This window comes from Nuphar pumila, chromosome 1 (assembly GCF_984573655.1).
Source record: "Nuphar pumila chromosome 1, dmNupPumi1.hap1.1, whole genome shotgun sequence".
Taxonomy (NCBI): domain Eukaryota; kingdom Viridiplantae; phylum Streptophyta; class Magnoliopsida; order Nymphaeales; family Nymphaeaceae; genus Nuphar; species Nuphar pumila.
The window spans coordinates 39,995,030-40,013,204 of NC_143249.1; the positions used below are offsets into that span (position 1 = coordinate 39,995,030).

General features: G+C 47.7%; 1 protein-coding gene across 1 annotated transcript in view; it reads right to left on the reverse strand.

Moving 5' to 3' along the window:
• LOC149848770 (fatty acid amide hydrolase-like) overlaps window positions 1-18,175 on the reverse strand; it is a 47,972-nt gene that overhangs the window by 7,313 nt on the left and 22,484 nt on the right. The gene's annotated exons all lie outside the window — the stretch shown is intronic.

An 18,175-nucleotide genomic window follows, 5' to 3' on the forward strand; every position in this document is an offset into this window, starting at 1 on the left:
CAATTGACCCATCCGAGTTATATTTAATGGTATATACCCATTTGCAGCCAACAATATCTGCATCAGTTGGAGGATCAACCAAGTCCCAAGTGCCCCTAGAGCATAGGGCATCCATCTCATCCTGCATAGCCTGCATCCATTTGGGGTCAAATAGAGCCTGACTGTGATGAAGCGGAACAGAGGAGGCAGACAAAGTCGAGATAAAATTCTTCATAGATGCCCCAAGATTAACTTCAAAAACAAACTGAGAAATGGGATGAAGGGTGCACTGTCTTTTCCCTTTTCGCAGAGCAATAAGAAGATCCTTATCAAGAGCAGAAACTTCAGTATGCTCAGAGATACTTACCTCAGGAGAAGGAGATAATGGAGGCATGGAGGTAGGTGGTAACCTGTGAGTATACACTATAGGAGGGTTTCTATATCGAGACTCGGCAGAGGATGGAGCCACAGGCTGTGGAGTGACAGACTCTAAAGGAAAATGAGGAATTGGCAGAGGAAAGACATCACCCTGACTCTCCTGTAACCTTGGAGTAGTACTCGTGAAATATGGAGTAGACTCAAAGAAGGTAACATCCGCACTGACATACTCTTTATGGGATATAGGGTCATAGCAACTATATCCTTTTTGATTCTTAGGATACCCAAGGAAAACACATTTAATAGACTGTAAAGCAAGTTTATCTCGTTCAGGACCCAGCTTATGCACAAAGCACACACATCCAAAAATTTTAGAGGGGATAGGAAAAAGAGGAACCTCAGGATGGAGAATTTGGATTGGGATTTGTTCTTCTACAGAACTTGAAGGCATGCGGTTTATAAGAAAACCAACAGTCAAAACTGCATCTCCCCAGTATGACGCAGGCATATTGGATTGAATCATTAGGCACCGAGCGACATTGTGAATTTGTCTATGTTTCCTCTCAGCCACACCATTTTGTTGGGATGTATGAGGACATGTAAATTGAGGTTGAATCCCTTTATCAGAATAGAATTGAAGCAAGTCTTTGGATTTGAACTCAAGAGCATTATCAGTGCGAACAATTCTAACACACACGTCAAATTGAGTTTTTATTTTAACAATCAAAGATTTAAGAATGACAGGGCCTTGAGACCGATCTTTTAACAAGAACACCCACGATAACCTTGAGAAGTCATCAACAATGACCAAATAATAACGACACTGAGACCTACTAGGAATCCTACTAGGACCCCATACATCGACATGAAGAAGGTCAAACAATCTTTGACTCGATGGACTTTGACTAGAGGGAAAAGAGCTTCGGCAATGTTTTCCCAATTGACATGTTTCGCATTGAAAAGAAACTGAGGGAGGTATATGAGGAATAACTCGATGAAGTTTTGGCACTGGAAGATGACCCAGACGATGATGCCACAATAAAGGACTCGAGGATGATGAAACAGCAGAATAGGTCGAAACCTCTGGTTGATGTAAATAATACAGACCACCTTCCTCATAGCCACTACCAATCCTTTTCCCCGTCAGCAAGTCCTGAATTGTGCACCCCATAGGATAAAAAATCATCCTACAATTCAACTCTTTTGTCATTCGACTGACGGATAATAAATTTTAAGGAAACGAAGGAGCATGAAGAACATGCGACAATAGAAGGGTAGGGGAAATAGATATGTTTCCCTACCCTACAATCGAGGAAGAGCACCCATCAGCAAGAACTACCCCTTTTTGATCACTCACAGGATTTACACTTAAAAAGTTACTTGAATTTCCGCACAAGTGTCTGGATGCTCCAGAATCAATGATCCACCTACCACCTTGGCCAGATAGGCCATCCTCTGCTGAGCATGCAACCTTAGTAACAGAAGACTTCGAAGAGGATGAGCATAAAGCAAGAAGCTTGTTATATTCAGCCCGACTTAGAGTTACATAATCATTTGAGTAATCTGCATCTGTTTTAACCACTTGAGCCATAAGAAAAAGTAATGGGTTAAAAATGAACAGGTACAGTCACATGTGCACACCAATAACCAACTATGAAACCGACTATATCTCGATTGGATTTTACCAATGAAATCTGAGATGCACGATTGCCGCCTGTTTAGATCCACACTTCAAGTATAATTTTAAAGGAACTTGACCAAAACCTTTCACCTCAACAAAAAAAAAAATGCTATAGAGAGTATATCAATACCACACAACCAACATGATACAAATGTGTTTGGTTCATACCTGAAACTGCGACACTTCCAGCTAACACTGGTATACTCAACTCTCCACCACAACAGTCAATCTGATATAAAATCAGATCAGATCCACAACACTAATCCAAACTGATCTACTCAACAGTTGCTACCATAGACAAATACCAAGACCGTGATACGACTGGTTCATGACGGAACTTGCAGACTTGTTCGACATCCTCGCTACCACCATAGATATGATCAGAAGATGCAAACAACTACACCCCTTTCTGGATGATCTCATCAAACTATTGAGATGCATATTGTAACGCCCCAAAATTTCTAACTTGCAAACCTTTCAGAAGAACAGACAAGAGACTAAAAAGAGATCTCTTTATCTCAGAGATGGTTTATGAAATCAGCGGAAGACTATTCTTTTTATTAATTTCAGAAAGACAAGCTGACAACTTTGGGCGCGCTAGCTAAAAGGACCAAAATGCACAACCCATGCTACTTGTATACACTTGGAAAAGCCATTTTCATTTAAGAAGTTCTCTAAATAGTACAAAATTCGGATATCCCAAGGAAAATCCGTTACAAAACACCCAAACATCAGGACGCGAGCTAAGAGCAAGAAGAAGAACGTCTTGGAGCCATCTTGCCATCGCGCCATCACCTGTGGTGTACCTAATCATCACCTGTACCCATAGAATGGGTTAGTTTCGCGAAAAACTAGTAGGTGCACAAGAGAGACTGCAGGAAACTGAATTATGTACATTTAATTCAGCAGGTTACGCAGTTTAAAACGAATATGCAGTCAAACAAATAAGCAATGCATGAGGTAAAATAGTGCAAGCGCGTAAGTAGTGCAAGCGAGTCAGTAGTGCATGCGAATCAGTAGTGCAAGTGAATCAATAGTGCATGCGAATCAGTAGTGCAAGCGAATCAGTAGTGCAAGCGAATCAGTAGTGCATGCAAATCAATAGTGCAAGCGAGTCAGTAGTGCAAGCGAATCAGTAGCGCATGCGAGTCAGTAGTGCAAGTGAATCTCACGACTCAACGACCAGTGTGAACAGACCTTATGTTTCGATAATTACGAACCTGCGGGTACGCGCAGGCAAAACGTAGAACCAACTGAGACTAGTTCGAGCGTCTGTTATTCTATGTATTTTAAATAACCCGAATAACTAGTTGAGTTCGCTCCAAAGGGACGGCTTTAGCCGAGAGAGGATTCCCCAAAGAAGGCTGTGCCACGGACGCATCCAACTTCTGCAGAAGCGTTGAGCTAACTAATGTAGCCCCTTTCCCCTAACTCCAATGACTGGGGAGGCCAGATCGTTGTCCGTAGGGTGGTTGTTAACAACCTGTCCATTGGAGTTTGTACCGCTCTGTCCTCTCCCTTGACAGACACAAAGAAACGAATAGATACGTTAGGGGTTGCTTAACTAACGACCCATTCTATGCTGTGGTCTTTAAACCACTCGAGCATCTTGCCTGTGAAGGCGAATGTGAGGCCATTTATGTGATTACAGCATTGTGCGTTTAGCACTGTCGAGGTCGCACGACCGTCTCATCCGATCATCGTAGTACTAGACGTGTCGTGCACGACTACAAGTACTCTAGTATGAAGGGGGTGTAAAACCCCCATTTAAAAAAAAATGTTTTGGACCCAGGCCGGGTCGGGTCCGGACCCGACCCGGGCCCCTTCTTCATTAGGGTTTTAAGTAACCCGAGCACTCCCGAGCGCCGCACACACCCCCCCCTTCGATATCGGGCGAATTAGGGAAACCCATCGAGGGTTTCCCCACTCGTTGCCCGTTGTGCCTTTAAGAGAGACGTTGGAGGGCGAGGGGAGTCACGCCTCCCTCTCGCAGCCCTCGCCCCCCATCGTGCCGGTCTCCTCCCTCGCTGCGCACGCCGCCGACGCTGGCCACCGCCTCCCAGGTACGCCGTCCTCCCTCTTCTCTTCCTCACCCCCTCTCTGTCACCTCGCCGCGAGGCCGACAGGCGGCTCACAGCCCCTGCCGCGGCCTCCCACCACCCCCTGTGCCCATCAGAGGCCTGAAATGGTGACCTACGGGGCCCCTGTCGTTCCCTTCCCCCTCTGGGATTCGCCGGAGTGCCGGCAGGGGACCTATGGCCCCTGCGACACCCCCCTTTTCTCTGTCACCTCGCCGGGAGGCCGACAGGCGGCGAACGGCCCCTGCTGCACCCTCCCCTCTCCTTTGTGGCCTGCGAAGGGGTCGGCAGGAGATTGGTGGCTCCTGTCGCCCTGGTCTCTCTCGCTGGCAGGGGTTAGCCCCCCCCCCCCCCCCCCCCCCCTGCCGCCTCTCGATCTCTGGTAGGCAGGGGCAATGCCCCTACCGTTTCCTATTTCCCGGCAGGCAGGGGCTCGCCCCCTGCCGCCTCTTGGCTTCTGGGTGGGCAGGGATTTTCCCCCCTTCTGCCCTTGATTCTCGGAACGCAAGGGGCCAGACACACCCTGCGGCTCCGTGAATTTGCCAGGCAGGGGTCGAGAACCCTGCCATTTGTTGGTTCTTCAGGCAGGGGCCAAGGCCCCTGCCGTCCCTTGATTCGTCAGGCAGGGGCCCCTGCCATTTCCCCATTTTCGTCAGGCAGGGGCTGGGGGCCCTGCCATTTTTGTCAAGCAAAGGCTGGGGCCCCTGCCATTCCCCATTTTCATCAGGCAGGAGCCAAGGCCCTTGCCATTCATTTTTGTGCCTGGCAGGGGTCGAGGCCCCTGCCATTCCCTATTCATCAGGTAGGGGCCGAGGCCCCTGCCATGCGTGACCTTTTTGTGGCAGGGGCAGAGGCCCTTGCCCTTCGCTTCTTTGTCAGGCAGGGGCCGAGGCCCCTGCCATTAGCTATTTTGTCAGGGAGGGGCCGAGGCCCCTGCCATTCGCTACTTTTGTCTGACAGGGGCCGAGGCCCCTGCCATACACTAGTTTGTCAGGCAGGGGCCTCGGCCCCTGCCATTCACTATTTCGTCAGGCAGGGGCCGAGGGCCCTGCCATTTGTGTTCAGTCTGGAAGGGGCCGAAATCCCCGGTCACCTAATCCTACCATTGCTCCCGTCGCACCATTTAATTAAATTATCATAATTGAATACTCACACTTTTGCAGACTTCGCATCGAACCCCGCTCATAGACGCACGCAGCTGCACGACATCCCGAGGTAGGGGAAAGTCGCACGAAGGGTTTGTATGAATGAAATAAAATTATAAGGATTCTGCGATAGAGTAGTTTATTTGGCATGCATTCTCACTCGTAGAATTTCCTAATTGGTGATTGTCTGTGTTGTGTTTCTGCATCCGTATTCTTTTGAAATTACATGCTTATTGTGAGCTCTACGAGTAGACTCATTGCTAGAAAGATCGTATTACTGTATTTTCGCCTTGCTCACTGTTATAAGTTACTATAAATGCCTTATTGGTTATTGCTTGATGAATCTTGTATGCGACTTCTTGGTTCTTAGTATTCGAGCATGCCAAGTATAATACAGACATTTATAAAACCTTGTGATGGGTTATCTATCGAGAACCCACAAATTTACTTTCGTAATTAGACCTGAAGACAAGTATGATACAAATAGTACGAGAGGTCATTGAGTACCTCGAAGTGATTAAACAACTCCTTGTTGATATCCATGAGATAATACCGGCCTCCACAGGCCCATTTGCTCAAAGAGCAATACATGTTATGTATGAACTAAAAGAATCATAAAACATTATGTTGCCCTCTCATCGTAGTTGTACCTCTAGGAAGGTACAACCGTACTTTTGGACAAGTACGTTCCATGTGGGTTACGATGGTTGGATGATGAGGTTGTAGCAACCTCGATGCATGCATTTAGCAAAATGCTTAGATCACATAAATGGTGACCATTCACCTTCACAGGCAAGATGCTCGAGTGGGTCTAATAGACCAGAGCATGTAGGATGGGGCAGCGGTTAAGAAACCCCCGTCCTACCCATTCGACCTTCACGGTTCATCAAGGGAGAGGATGGATGGTACAAAAACTCCGATGGACAGGTTGTTAACAACCACCCACGGGCAAAAGACTCAGCTTCCCCAGTCATCGGAGTTAGGGGAATTGGGATTACCATAAATTATCCTAGGTGGTAACTCCCAGGTACTTCTGTAGAAGTTGGATGCATCCATGGGCCACGAATGCCTTTGGGGATTTACTCTCTTGGTCACTGACCGTCCCCTTAGGATCGGACTCAGTCAGCCATCTAGGTTAATGAAAACACCTGACATAATAAACCCCCGGATCGGTCTCGGCTGTTTCTATGTTTCGCGTCTGTGCGTACCCACATGCCAGTTAATATCAGAACTTAAAGAATATCTTCATGGATAGTTGTAGATGATCGAAACTTACACTGCTGGAAATGCTTCAACTAACAACTCTTTGCACATATTACACTTGTTAGAATAGATTACAATTGTATTGATTGCTTAAATATCATAACTGCTTATCTCATGAATGTCCTGTTTTACTTTCATTCTACTTATTTGTCCGTGCACCTACTGGTTTGTTATGAAACTGACCCATTTCATGGGCAGGTGAGGAGTAGGACTTCACTGGTGGCCGATGGCGTGGTGCAATATGGATCAAGATTTATCTTCTTTCTGTTGGCAGCTTGACTCTGAGTCTTTTTGGAGTTTTCTTTAGATTTATTGAACTTTGGAACAAAATGCTCATTTTGTAATAAACTGCAGATTTTTAATCTATTGCCTTATTTCTTAAACTCCTTTAAGTTGTTGTACATGTGAATGATGGTTTTTCAGCTAACGTACCCTGGATTGTTGACTTGTGCTCCTTTCTAAATATCTTCCGCTGTCGTTTTTAAAAGTTAAAACTTTAAATCTTTGAAAGGTTTTTCGATAAGGTTTTCGAAATCACAAGTCGAAATTTTTGGGCGTTACAACTTGGTATCAGAGCCAGATCAGAAAGAGGTGAATCTTGACAATTGAGCATCCCATCGCGCAGTAAGTAAGTCTTTGATATTTCATAACATGTTTAGACTAAATTATATTCTTGTTTTATTCGTAGTACCGTCGGATAGATGGATCCGTTTACTGGTTCTAGTAGTAGTCGCGGTAGGGGCACGCGTAGAGTGCGTGGCCGTTCCGTAAGGGAGAGGGGCGGACATGGGATGTTCGGGGCTGGTTACTGGGCTAACCGCCCTCCTCTACCCGTTTTTACGGATGAGCAAGGCTTCCCACTACCGATCGCCTACCAGATACCCTTGGCAGCAACGTGGGCTGAGGTGCATGCTCGAGAAGGCGGTTTCGCGCCTTCACACGTTCGGGTGCACCATCAGACACCACAGGAGTCATCAGAAGATTTTGTTCCCCCTGAGTTAGCAGAGGAGTGTGGTTTCTGCGGAGAAACAAGGCACACCATGGATGCTTGCCTCCACAAGGCCGAGCATGACAGCAAGATCGCAATTTCGACTGCAGCCGAGCAACCACCACCTCCAGCTGACCCAGTGGGCGGTGTATCACCCACATACACGCCTGCGACGGATTCTTCAAGTTATAGTCTTAGCTCACCGGAATATACTCCAGCGACGCGTCTCTATGGACAGGAGACCTCCTACGGGGAGCCACTTCCCTTCACCCCTAAGCGCAGATTCAGGCGCACAGGCAATAGAAGGGAATATCTTAGGAAGTACTCTAGCCGTCCCTAAGGGGAGGTAGCACTTACCCAGTTTTGTTGGAGTCTGTGAACTCATTTATAAATACGGAATAGAACTTTTGCTTATGTACCAGCACAGCTGGATTCTAAATATTTGACTTTCGTAATAAAGATTTATGTTTTTGCCTTTGCTCCTATACTTATGTCTACTTGTACGTCTTCAGTATTTTTTACCTTAATCTTGGTTGCTTTTTAAGGATGGCGGGAAACTCAAGCCACAGCATGGCCAATGAGTTGCGTGAGCATAGGGGATTCATGATGGATACCCTCAACTCCTTGGCTGAGGCGATTCGTAACCAGGGTCGCCCCCATCAGGATCCGGGTTCTCTTGTTGGGAATACACCAACCGCCACGTATGAAAAATTTCTGAAGCTTGACCCTCCTACCTTCTCTAGCAAGATTGACCCTGACTTGGCGGAGAGTTGGGTCAAAGAGGTGGAACGGGTGTTCCAAGTGTTGTCCGTCCCTGACGATAAGAAGATGATGTTTGGGTCCTTCCGATTGAAGGACGACGCTCGCGAGTGGTGGAACACTACCCGGGAGGTGCAGTTTCCAGGTGCTGAGGTAATTCCGTGGGAGGCCTTCCGGAGGGCTTTTCTTGGAAACTATTTTCCTCCTCATGCGAGGGAAAAGAAGAAGGTGGAATTTCTGGAGCTGTGCCAAGGCAACTTAAGTTTGAATGAATATATCGTCAAATTTCAACGGTTGGAGCGCTACTGTCCTCACCTATTCGAGGATGATCATGAGCGGGCTGGAAAGTTCATTCGCGGACTGAAGGAAGGACTCAGGCATAGGGTTCTCACCAGCATGCCCGCGACTTTTTCTGCGGCGGTAGCAGCAGCCACCCTACTGAACGAGGATTGAGAGCGTTCAAAAAGTGTGCAAGCCAAAAAGTCACCCGCGTCAGGTGGTGATAAGAAGAAGACCTATCCCGGCGGCCCAGGGCAACGACCACCATTTCCAGTGAAGACTGAGGGAGGGAAGAAGCAGTTCCCTCCGGCGAAGCGCCAACGACAGCAGGGCCATCCACCGCCCAGGCAACCGTCTGGAGATAACTGCCCCATGTGCAAGAGGACTCACGAAGGACAACCTTGTCCGCGGGACACCGGCGGATGCCTGTACTGTGGCAAGATGGGCCACTTCATTCGTGACTGCCGAAAGAAAGCAACTGATGACCTCAAGCGAACCGGCAACATATCTCAGCCTCCTCCACCACCTCATCATCAGCAGCGAGCACAACCAAGCAGTGTTAGGGAGCTGGGTCGAGTTTATGCAGCCACGGTCGAACAATTGAAGAAAGGGGATCTCGTTCAAGGTACCATTCTTGTTGTTGGTCAAACAACTTTTGCACTCTTTGATTGTGGTGCCACACACTCGTTTGTTTCAGAAAAAATCGTAGAGCAATTGCACATAACTGTAAACCCACTTGATAATGCTTTAGACGTGTATAACCCCGTTGGGAAGAACACAGTTTGCACCACTTATATACCTGAATTGGACGTAGTTGTGGCAGAGAGGCACTTGCCTGCTTGTGCTATCCTGCTTGAGATGGCAGAATTTGATGTCATCCTAGGCATGGATTGGTTGCACAAGTATCATGCCAAGATATTTTGCCGAGATGGCAAGATCGTTTTATCACCTCCAGGCTCTCCGAGAGTAGAATTCAGAATTCCCAGACCTGTTCGAGCAAGCCGGACGATCTCGGTGCTTAAGGCGCAAAACTTTTTGTGGAAGGGATGCACTGCCTTTTTGGTTAGTGTTATCCAGTCAGATCCAATGCCTATTCCCATCTGTGAGCTAGATGTTCGCGATTATCCCGACGTTTTTCCTAAAGAGCTGTCGGGACTTCCATCGTCTCGTGAGGTAGAGTTCAATATTGAATTGCTACCAGGTACGACGCCAATCTCCGAAGCACCCTACAGAATGGCGCCAGCTGAGCTTAAGAAGCTGAAGAAGCAGTTGCAGGAGTTGTTGGATCAGGGATTCATTCGCCCCAGCGTTTCTCCTTGGGGAGCTCCTGTGCTCTTCGTGAAGAAGAAGGACAGGACCTTGCGTTTGTGCATCGACTATCAAATGCTCAACCAGGCCACGATAAAAAACAAGTACCTATTGCCGCGTATCGAAGACTTGTTCGATCAATTACAAAAGGCTAAGGTTTTCTCGAAAATCGATCTTAGGTCGGAATACCATCAGCTCAGAATTATGAATGATGATATTCCTAAGACGGATTTTCGGATGAGATACGGTCATTATGAGTTCACAGTCATGCCGTTCGGATTGACCAATGCCCCAGCAGCTTTCATGGACTTAATGAATAGGGTGTTCAAGCCATTTTTGGACACCTTCGTGATCGTGTTCATCGACGACATCTTGGTGTACTCAGAAAGTCGAGAGCAACATCGGGAGCATCTAACCATTGTGTTGGAGACCTTGCGAAAGGAACGTTTGTATCCCAAGTTCTCTAAATGTGAATTCTGGCTCGAGGAAGTCATGTTTCTGGGACACGTTATTTCTAAGGAAGGAGTGTCTGTGGACCCTGCAAAGGTTGAGGTTGTACTTAGTTGGCAGCAACCAAAGAACACACGTGATATCAGAAGTTTTCTTGGACTAGCAGGTTACTACAAAAGATTCATTCAGGATTTTTCAAAAATTGTGTTACCCTTGACGAAATTCCTGAAGAAAGAGGCTAAATTCTTATGGGACGAGAAGTGCGAGGCGAGTTTTCAGTTATTGAAGGAGCGACTTACCAGTGCTCCTATTTTGACCTTACCTTCTGGTAAGGGCGGATTCGTGATTTATACTGATGCCTCTGGGTCAGGCCTAGGGGTTGTGCTGATGCAGAATGGGAAAGTAATCGCATACACCTCTCGACAACTTAAAATTCACGAGAAGAACTACCCAACTCACGATTTAGAGTTACCTGCGGTGGTGTTCGCACTGAAGATTTGGCGACATTACTTGTATGGGGAGCAGTTTGAAGCATTCACCGATCATAAGAGTCTTAAGTATCTATTTTCGCAGAAAGAATTGAACATGAGACAACGGCGTTGGCTTGAATTCCTCAAGGATTACGACTTCACCCTCTCCTACCACCCAGGAAAGGCGAACGTCGTGGCTGACGCTCTCAGCCGCAAAGCGCCGGAAGTTTCGATTAATGCCTTATTTGCTGGTTGGAGGTTGGTCGAAGACCTAGCCTCTTGGGAACCTTTCGCTATCACTCAAGGTTCAATCGGTTTATCCCACCTTGTTGCTCAACCTGAGCTACTAGCAAGGATCATCAATGGGCAGAAAACTGATGCACGCTACGAGAAGTTGAAGGCTCAAGCGATACTGGCAGATACACCTTTTCGTCTGAAGGAGGATGAAAGTATATGGTTGAAGGAGCGCCTTTGGGTTCCTGACGACCCGGTCCTTCGAAATGAAATTTTGGCGGAAGCCCACAAGTCTAGGTACACAATTCACCCTGGTAGCACGAAGATGTTCAAGGACCTACAACGTAGTTATTGGTGGAACGGTATGAAGCGAGACGTGGCTGAGTATGTCTCGAAGTGTTTAACGTGTCAGCAGATCAAGATCGAGCACCAGAGACCCGGTGGGGTCATGCAGCAGATAGAGATCCCTCTATGGAAGTGGGAGGATGTTACCATGGACTTCATAGTCGGTCTTCCGAGGATGCGGAGGAAGCATGACGCGATTTGGGTGATCGTCGATAGACTCACCAAGTCGGCTCACTTCCTACCTATCCGTCTCAACCAATCGTTGGATAGTCTCGCTGATCTCTATGTTAGAGAGATTGTGAGATTGCACGGTGTTCCAGTCTCGATTATCTCCGATCGTGATCCTAGATTCACTTCAAGGTTTTGGGGACAACTTCAGTTGGCGTTGGGCACAAAGTTAAAGTTCAGTACTGCGTTTCACCCTCAGACTGACGGGCAGTCGGAACGTATGATTCAGACCTTGGAAGACATGCTTCGAGCCTGTATGATGGACTGGAAGGGAGAGTGGGATTCCCACATCAGTCTGGCGGAATTCGCGTATAACAACAGCTATCATGCGAGCATCGGGATGGCCCCATACGAAGCTTTGTATGGGAGGCCATGTCGATCACCTGTTTACTGGGACGAGGTTGGAGAACGAAGATTGGAGGCACCTATAGTTTTGCAACACTATACTCAACAAGTGCAGATGATTCGAGAACGACTCTGTACCGCTCAGAGTCGGTAGAAAAGCTATGCAGATAAACGCCGACGCGAGCTTACCTTCGATATTGGCGAGATGGTTTTTGTTAAGGTATCGCCGACAAAGAGCGTATTTCGGTTCGGGAAGAAGGGAAAGCTAAGTCCTAGATACGTTGGACCGTTCGAAATCCTGGAGCGGATTGGAGAAGCAGCTTATCGCGTGGCGTTACCTCCTCAGTACGCCCAGATCCATAATGTTTTTAACGTATCCATGTTGAGGAAGTACGTTCACGATCCATCGCACATCATTCATTATGATGATGTGGACATTAGAGGGGACTTGACATTCGAAGAAAGACCAGTGGAGATCGTCGACCGTCGCGACCAAGTGCTAAGATCAAAGACCATTTCCTTTGTAAAGGTTCGGTGGCAACATCATGAAATTGACGAATGTACTTGGGAACCTGAGAGCGATATCAGGGAAAAATATCCTGACCTGTATTTGTGATTCTTCAAGGTAATAAATATTTCGTGGACGAAATTCTTTAAGGGGGGTAGGATGTAAAACCCCCATTTAAAAAAAAATGTTTTGGACCCGGGCCGGGTCGGGTCCGGACCCGACCCAAGCCCCGTCTTCATTAGGGTTTTAAGTAACCCAAGCACTCTCGAGCGCCGCACCCATCGAGGGTTTCCCCATTCGTTGCCCCCTGTGCCTTCAAGAGAGACGTTGGAGGGCGAGGGGAGTCACGCCTCCCTCTCGTAGCCCTCGCCCCCCATCGCGTCGGTCTCCTCCCTCGCTGCGCACGCCGCCGTCGCCGGCCACCGCCTCCCAGGTACACCGTCCTCCCTCTTCTCTTCCTCACCCCCTCTCTGTCACCTCGCCGGGAGGCCGACAGGCGGCTCACAGCCCCTGCCGCGACCTCCCACCACCCCATGTGCCCATCGGGGGCCTGACAGGTGACCTACGAGGCCCCTGTCGTTCCCTTCCCCCTCTGGGATTCGTCGGAGTGCCGGCAGGGGATCTATGGCCCCTACGACACCCCCCTTTTCTCTGTCACCTCGCCGGGAGGCCGACAGGCGGCGCACGGCCCCTGCCGCGCCCTCCCCTCTCCTTTGTGGCTTGCGAAGGGGTCGGCAGAAGATTGGTGGCTCCTGTCGCCCCGGTCTCTCTCGCTGGCAGGGGTTAGCCCCCCCCCCCCCCCCCCCCTGCCGCCTCTCGATCTCTGGTAGGCAGGGGCAATGCCCCTGCCGTTTCCTATTTCCCGGCAGGCAGGGGCTCACCCCCTGCCGCCTCTTGGCTTCTGGGTGGGCAGGGATTTTTCCCCCTTCTGCCCTTGATTATCGGCACGCAGGGGGCCAGACACCCCCTGCGGCTCCGTGAATTTGCCAGGCAGGGGTCGAGGCCCCTGCCATTTGTTGGTTCTTCAGGAAGGGGCCAAGGCCCCTGCCGTCCCTTGATTCGTCAGGCAGGGCCCCCTGCCATTTCCCCATTTTCGTCAGGCAGGGGCTGGGGCGCCTGCCATTTCCCATTTTCGTCAGGCAGGGGCTGGGGCCCCTGCCATTCCCCATTTTCGTCAGGCAGGAGCCAAGGCCCTTGCCATTCATTTTTGTGCCTGGCAGGGGCCGAGGCCCCTGCCATTCCCTGTTCATCAGGTAGGGCCGAGGCCCCTGCCATGCGTGACCTTTTTGTGGCAGGGGCAGAGGCCCCCGCCCTTCGCTTCTTTGTCAGGCAGGGGCCGAGGCCCCTGCCATTCGCTACTTTTGTCTGACAGGGGCCGAGGCCCCTGCCATACACTAGTTTGTCAGGCAGGGGCCGAGGCCCCTGCCATTCACTACTTCGTCAGGCAGGGGCCGAGGGCCCTGCCATTTGTGTTTAGTCTGGAAGGGGTCGAAATCCCCGGTCACCTAATCCTACCCTTGCTCCCGTCGCACCATTTAATTAAATTATCACAATTGAATACTCACACTTTTGCAGACTTCACATCGAACCCCGCTCTGGCTCCGCGGCCTGAGCCTCGTATCATCTATACTCGTAGACGCACGCAGCTGCACAACATCCCGAGGTAGGGGAAAGTCGCACGATGGGTTTGTATGAATGAAATAAAATTATAAGGATTCTGCGATAGAGTAGTTTATTTGGCATGCATTCTCACTCGTAGAATTTCCTAATTGGTGATTGTCTGTGTTGTGTTTCTGCATCCGTATTCTCTTGAAATTACATGCTTATTGTGAGTTCTACGAGTAGACTCATTGCTAGAAAGACCGTATTACTGTATTTTCGCCTTGCTCACTGTTATAAGTTACTATAAATGCCTTATTGGTTATTGCATGATGAATCTTGTATGTGACTTCTTGGTTCTTAGTATTCGAGCATGCCAAGTATAATACATACATTTATAAAACCTTGTGATGGGTTATCTATCGAGAACCCACAAATTTACTTTCGTAATTAGACCTGAAGACAAATATGATACAAATAGTACGGGAGGTCATTGAGTACCTCGAAGTGATTAAACAACTCCTTGTTGATATCCATGAGATAATACCGGCCTCCACAGGCCCATTTGCTCAAAGAGCAATACATGTCATGTATGAACTAAAAGAATCATAAAACATTATGTTGCCCTCTCATCGTAGTTGTACCTCTAGGAAGGTACAATCGTACTTTTGGACAAGTACGTCCCATGTGGGTTACGATGGTTGGATGATGAGGTTGTAGCAACCTCGATGCATGCATTTAGCAAAATGCTTAGATCACATAAATGGTGACCATTCACCTTCACAGGCAAGATGCTCGAGTGGGTCTAATAGACCAGAGCATGTAGGATGGGGCAGCGGTTATGAAACCCCCGTCTTACCCATTCGACCTTCACGGTTCATCAAGGGAGAGGATGGATGGTACAAAAACTCCGATGGACAGGTTGTTAACAACCACCCACGGGCAAAAGACTCGGCTTCCCCAGTCATCGGAGTTAGGGGAATTGGGATTACCATAAATTATCCTAGGTGGTAACTCCCAGGTACTTCTGTAGAAGTTGGATGCATCCATGGGCCACGAATGCCTTTGGGGATTTACTCTCTTGGTCACTGACCGTCCCCTTAGGATCGGACTCAGTCAGCCATCTAGGTTAATGAAAACACCTGACATAATAAACCCCCGGATCGGTCTCGGCTGTTTCTATGTTTCGCGTCTGTGCGTACCCACAGGCCAGTTAATATCAGAACTTAAAGAATATCTTCATGGATAGTTGTAGATGATCGAAACTTACACTGCTGGAAATGCTTCAACTAACAACTCTTTGCACATATTACACTTGTTAGAATAGATTACAATTGTATTGATTGCTTAAATATCATAACTGCTTATCTCATGAATGTCCTGTTTTACTTTCATTCTACTTATTTGTCCGTGCACCTACTGGTTTGTTATGAAACTGACCCATTTCATGGGCAGGTGAGGAGTAGGACTTCACTGGTGGCCGATGGCGTGGTGCAATATGGATCAAGATTTATCTTCTTTCTGCTGGCAGCTTGACTCTGAGTCTTTTTGGAGTTTTCTTTAGATTTATTGAACTTTGGAACAAAATGCTCATTTTGTAATAAACTGCAGATTTTTAATCTATTGCCTTATTTCTTAAACTCCTTTAAGTTGTTGTACATGTGAATGATGGTTTTTCAGCTAACGTACCCTGGATTGTTGACTTGTGCTCCTTTCTAAATATCTTCCGCTGTCGTTTTTAAAAGTTAAAACTTTAAATCTTTGAAAGGTTTTTCGATAAGGTTTTCGAAATCACAAGTCGAAATTTTTGGGGCGTTACAGGGGGTATAGTTCCTCAATGGAGGCCTCAACAGGAGTGTTTCACCAAGGTATAAAGTTTATCAACTTTACTTTATCTTTTAAAACAGCAGTACCTTGTGCCAACATTATGCAAAAGCAAGAGCTTGGGCGCAGAGTGCGACATAAGGTAAAGGCGGTAAGCAGAAGTGCAACGCTAAACCTCGACACGATGTGTGACAGCAAGTAACCTGATAGAAGGTAAAGGGCAAGGATTTCGGAACCGCATCCTTGAGTGAAGTGCATACCCGTATAAATATATATATTTGTATATATATATATTCATTTAATGATTCCTTTTAGTTTAATTGAACTTAATTCAATTATCCAAGTCTTCCGTGCAATATTCCCCTACCTTGGAGAGTTACGAGCTCGCTGGCGTCTGCGGATGTACACGATTGATGGCTCGAGTCGCGAAGCGCGAGTGGGATCCGTCGTAGCTGCAATTATGCGATATTAATATGCAACCCAAACAAAAGCAAAAACAAGGAGAAGACTCGACTTCTCCGATAGATAGGGCTGGGCCAAATAACCCTTGCTGCTAAAGAACAGGTGCAGGGGCCATCGGCCCCCGCAGGTTATTTTTAAAGAGACAACCCCTGTTGGAAATCTTAAAAGAAAAGAGAAAGAAAAGCAGGAGACCATCGACCCCTGCTGGTAAAGTACAAAGGTAGGGGCCGATGGCCCCTGCTGGAAAAGTACAAGGGCAGGTGCCAATGGCCCCTGCTGAAAATGTACAAAGGCAGGGGCCGATGGCCCCTGCTGAAAATGCACAAAGGCAGGGGCCGATGGCCCCTGCTGGAAAAGCACAAAAGCAGGGGCCGATGGCCCCTGCTGAAAATGTACAAATAGTTCCATATGAAATAGATTTTTATCCATTTTTGTAGCCCAGCCCAGTCCTTCCCAGCCCTGACTGCAGCAAATAGTTCGATTTGTCCATATGAAATAGATTTTTATTAATAATTGTAGCCATTTTTTATTTTATGTCCAAAAAAAAAAAAAATCGAGGACGCTGCCCCCGAACCAGTGTTACGCCTCAGTACCTGAGGCGTACGCCTTAGAGGCAAAGCGCAGGCTCAACACCTCGCTTCGCCTCATCGCATTTGTTGTGAGAGGCGTACGCCTCAGTTCCTCTCACAACAAATTTTGGATGACCTCGAGCGAATCGAGAGGTCGCCGGACGTCAGTGGAAGAGAGAGGAACATACCTGAACAGAGACATTGCCAACGTCGATCGAGGTCTTCGGATGTCAACAAAGGAGGAGGTCGCCGATCGTCAGAGGCCGCCGATCGTCAGAGGTAGCAGATCGGCGGAGGTAGCAGATCGTCGGAGGTCGCCGATCGTCGGAGGTCGCAGATCGTCGGAGGTCGCCGGTCGTCGGTGGCCGAAAATGAGAGAGAGAGAGAGAGAGAGAGAGAGAGAGAGAGAGAGAGAGAGAGAGAGAGAGAGAGAGAGAGAGAGAGAGAGAGAGGAGTCGGGTGAAAAAGCAAAACCCTGAGCCTTTGTTCTTAAGTTTTCACGATTTTTTTAAAATGTCTGTTTTGCCCTTATTCAGAATTTTTTTTTAGTTTCTTGTTTTTCACGTGTCAATTTCGTTTTGAAAAAGGGTAAAATTGGTATTTCGTAAACGCGTCCCCCTTTAAAGGGGGACACAATTCCCTTTAAAGGGGGACGCGTCTTCCTTTAAAGGGAAGCGCGTCCCTTTAAAAGAGGGACGCGTCTCCCTTTAAAGGGAGACGCATCCCCCTATAAAGAGAAGCGCATCCCCCTTTAAAGGGGGACACACTTCCCTTTAAAGGGGGACACGCTTCCCTTTAAAGGGGGACGTGCTTCTTCTTTTTTACGTGTGCTTCCGTGTGCGTTTCGGAAGCGCCGCGTTTCGCGCTTCCGAAACGCGTCTCGGGGAAGCGCGCTTCCCCTTATGCATATGCGTTTCCGGTAACTCTGACCCAAACCCTGTAGACCCAGCTGATTATCTAAATTGGACCAACATTGGTGGTTCCAAGTCCATATGGTTCAATAGTGAGTTATGAGTCTATTCAAGTAAGACTCCACCTATTGATAACCCTATTAAGCATGAATTTATTTAAAATTATCAACAAAATGGAAGCTCCCTCTATGTTTGACTTGGATGGAGATGGATATACTATGATTTAGACCATGATTGGATTGATGTGTTTATACTAGTCTACTAGGTTTGGATCCAGATTAAATCAAAACTTTAGCTTAAATGGGTCTTTATTAAGATGAATAATGAACAAACCAAGATTAATCAAGTAAATTCCTATTTTTTGAATATTGT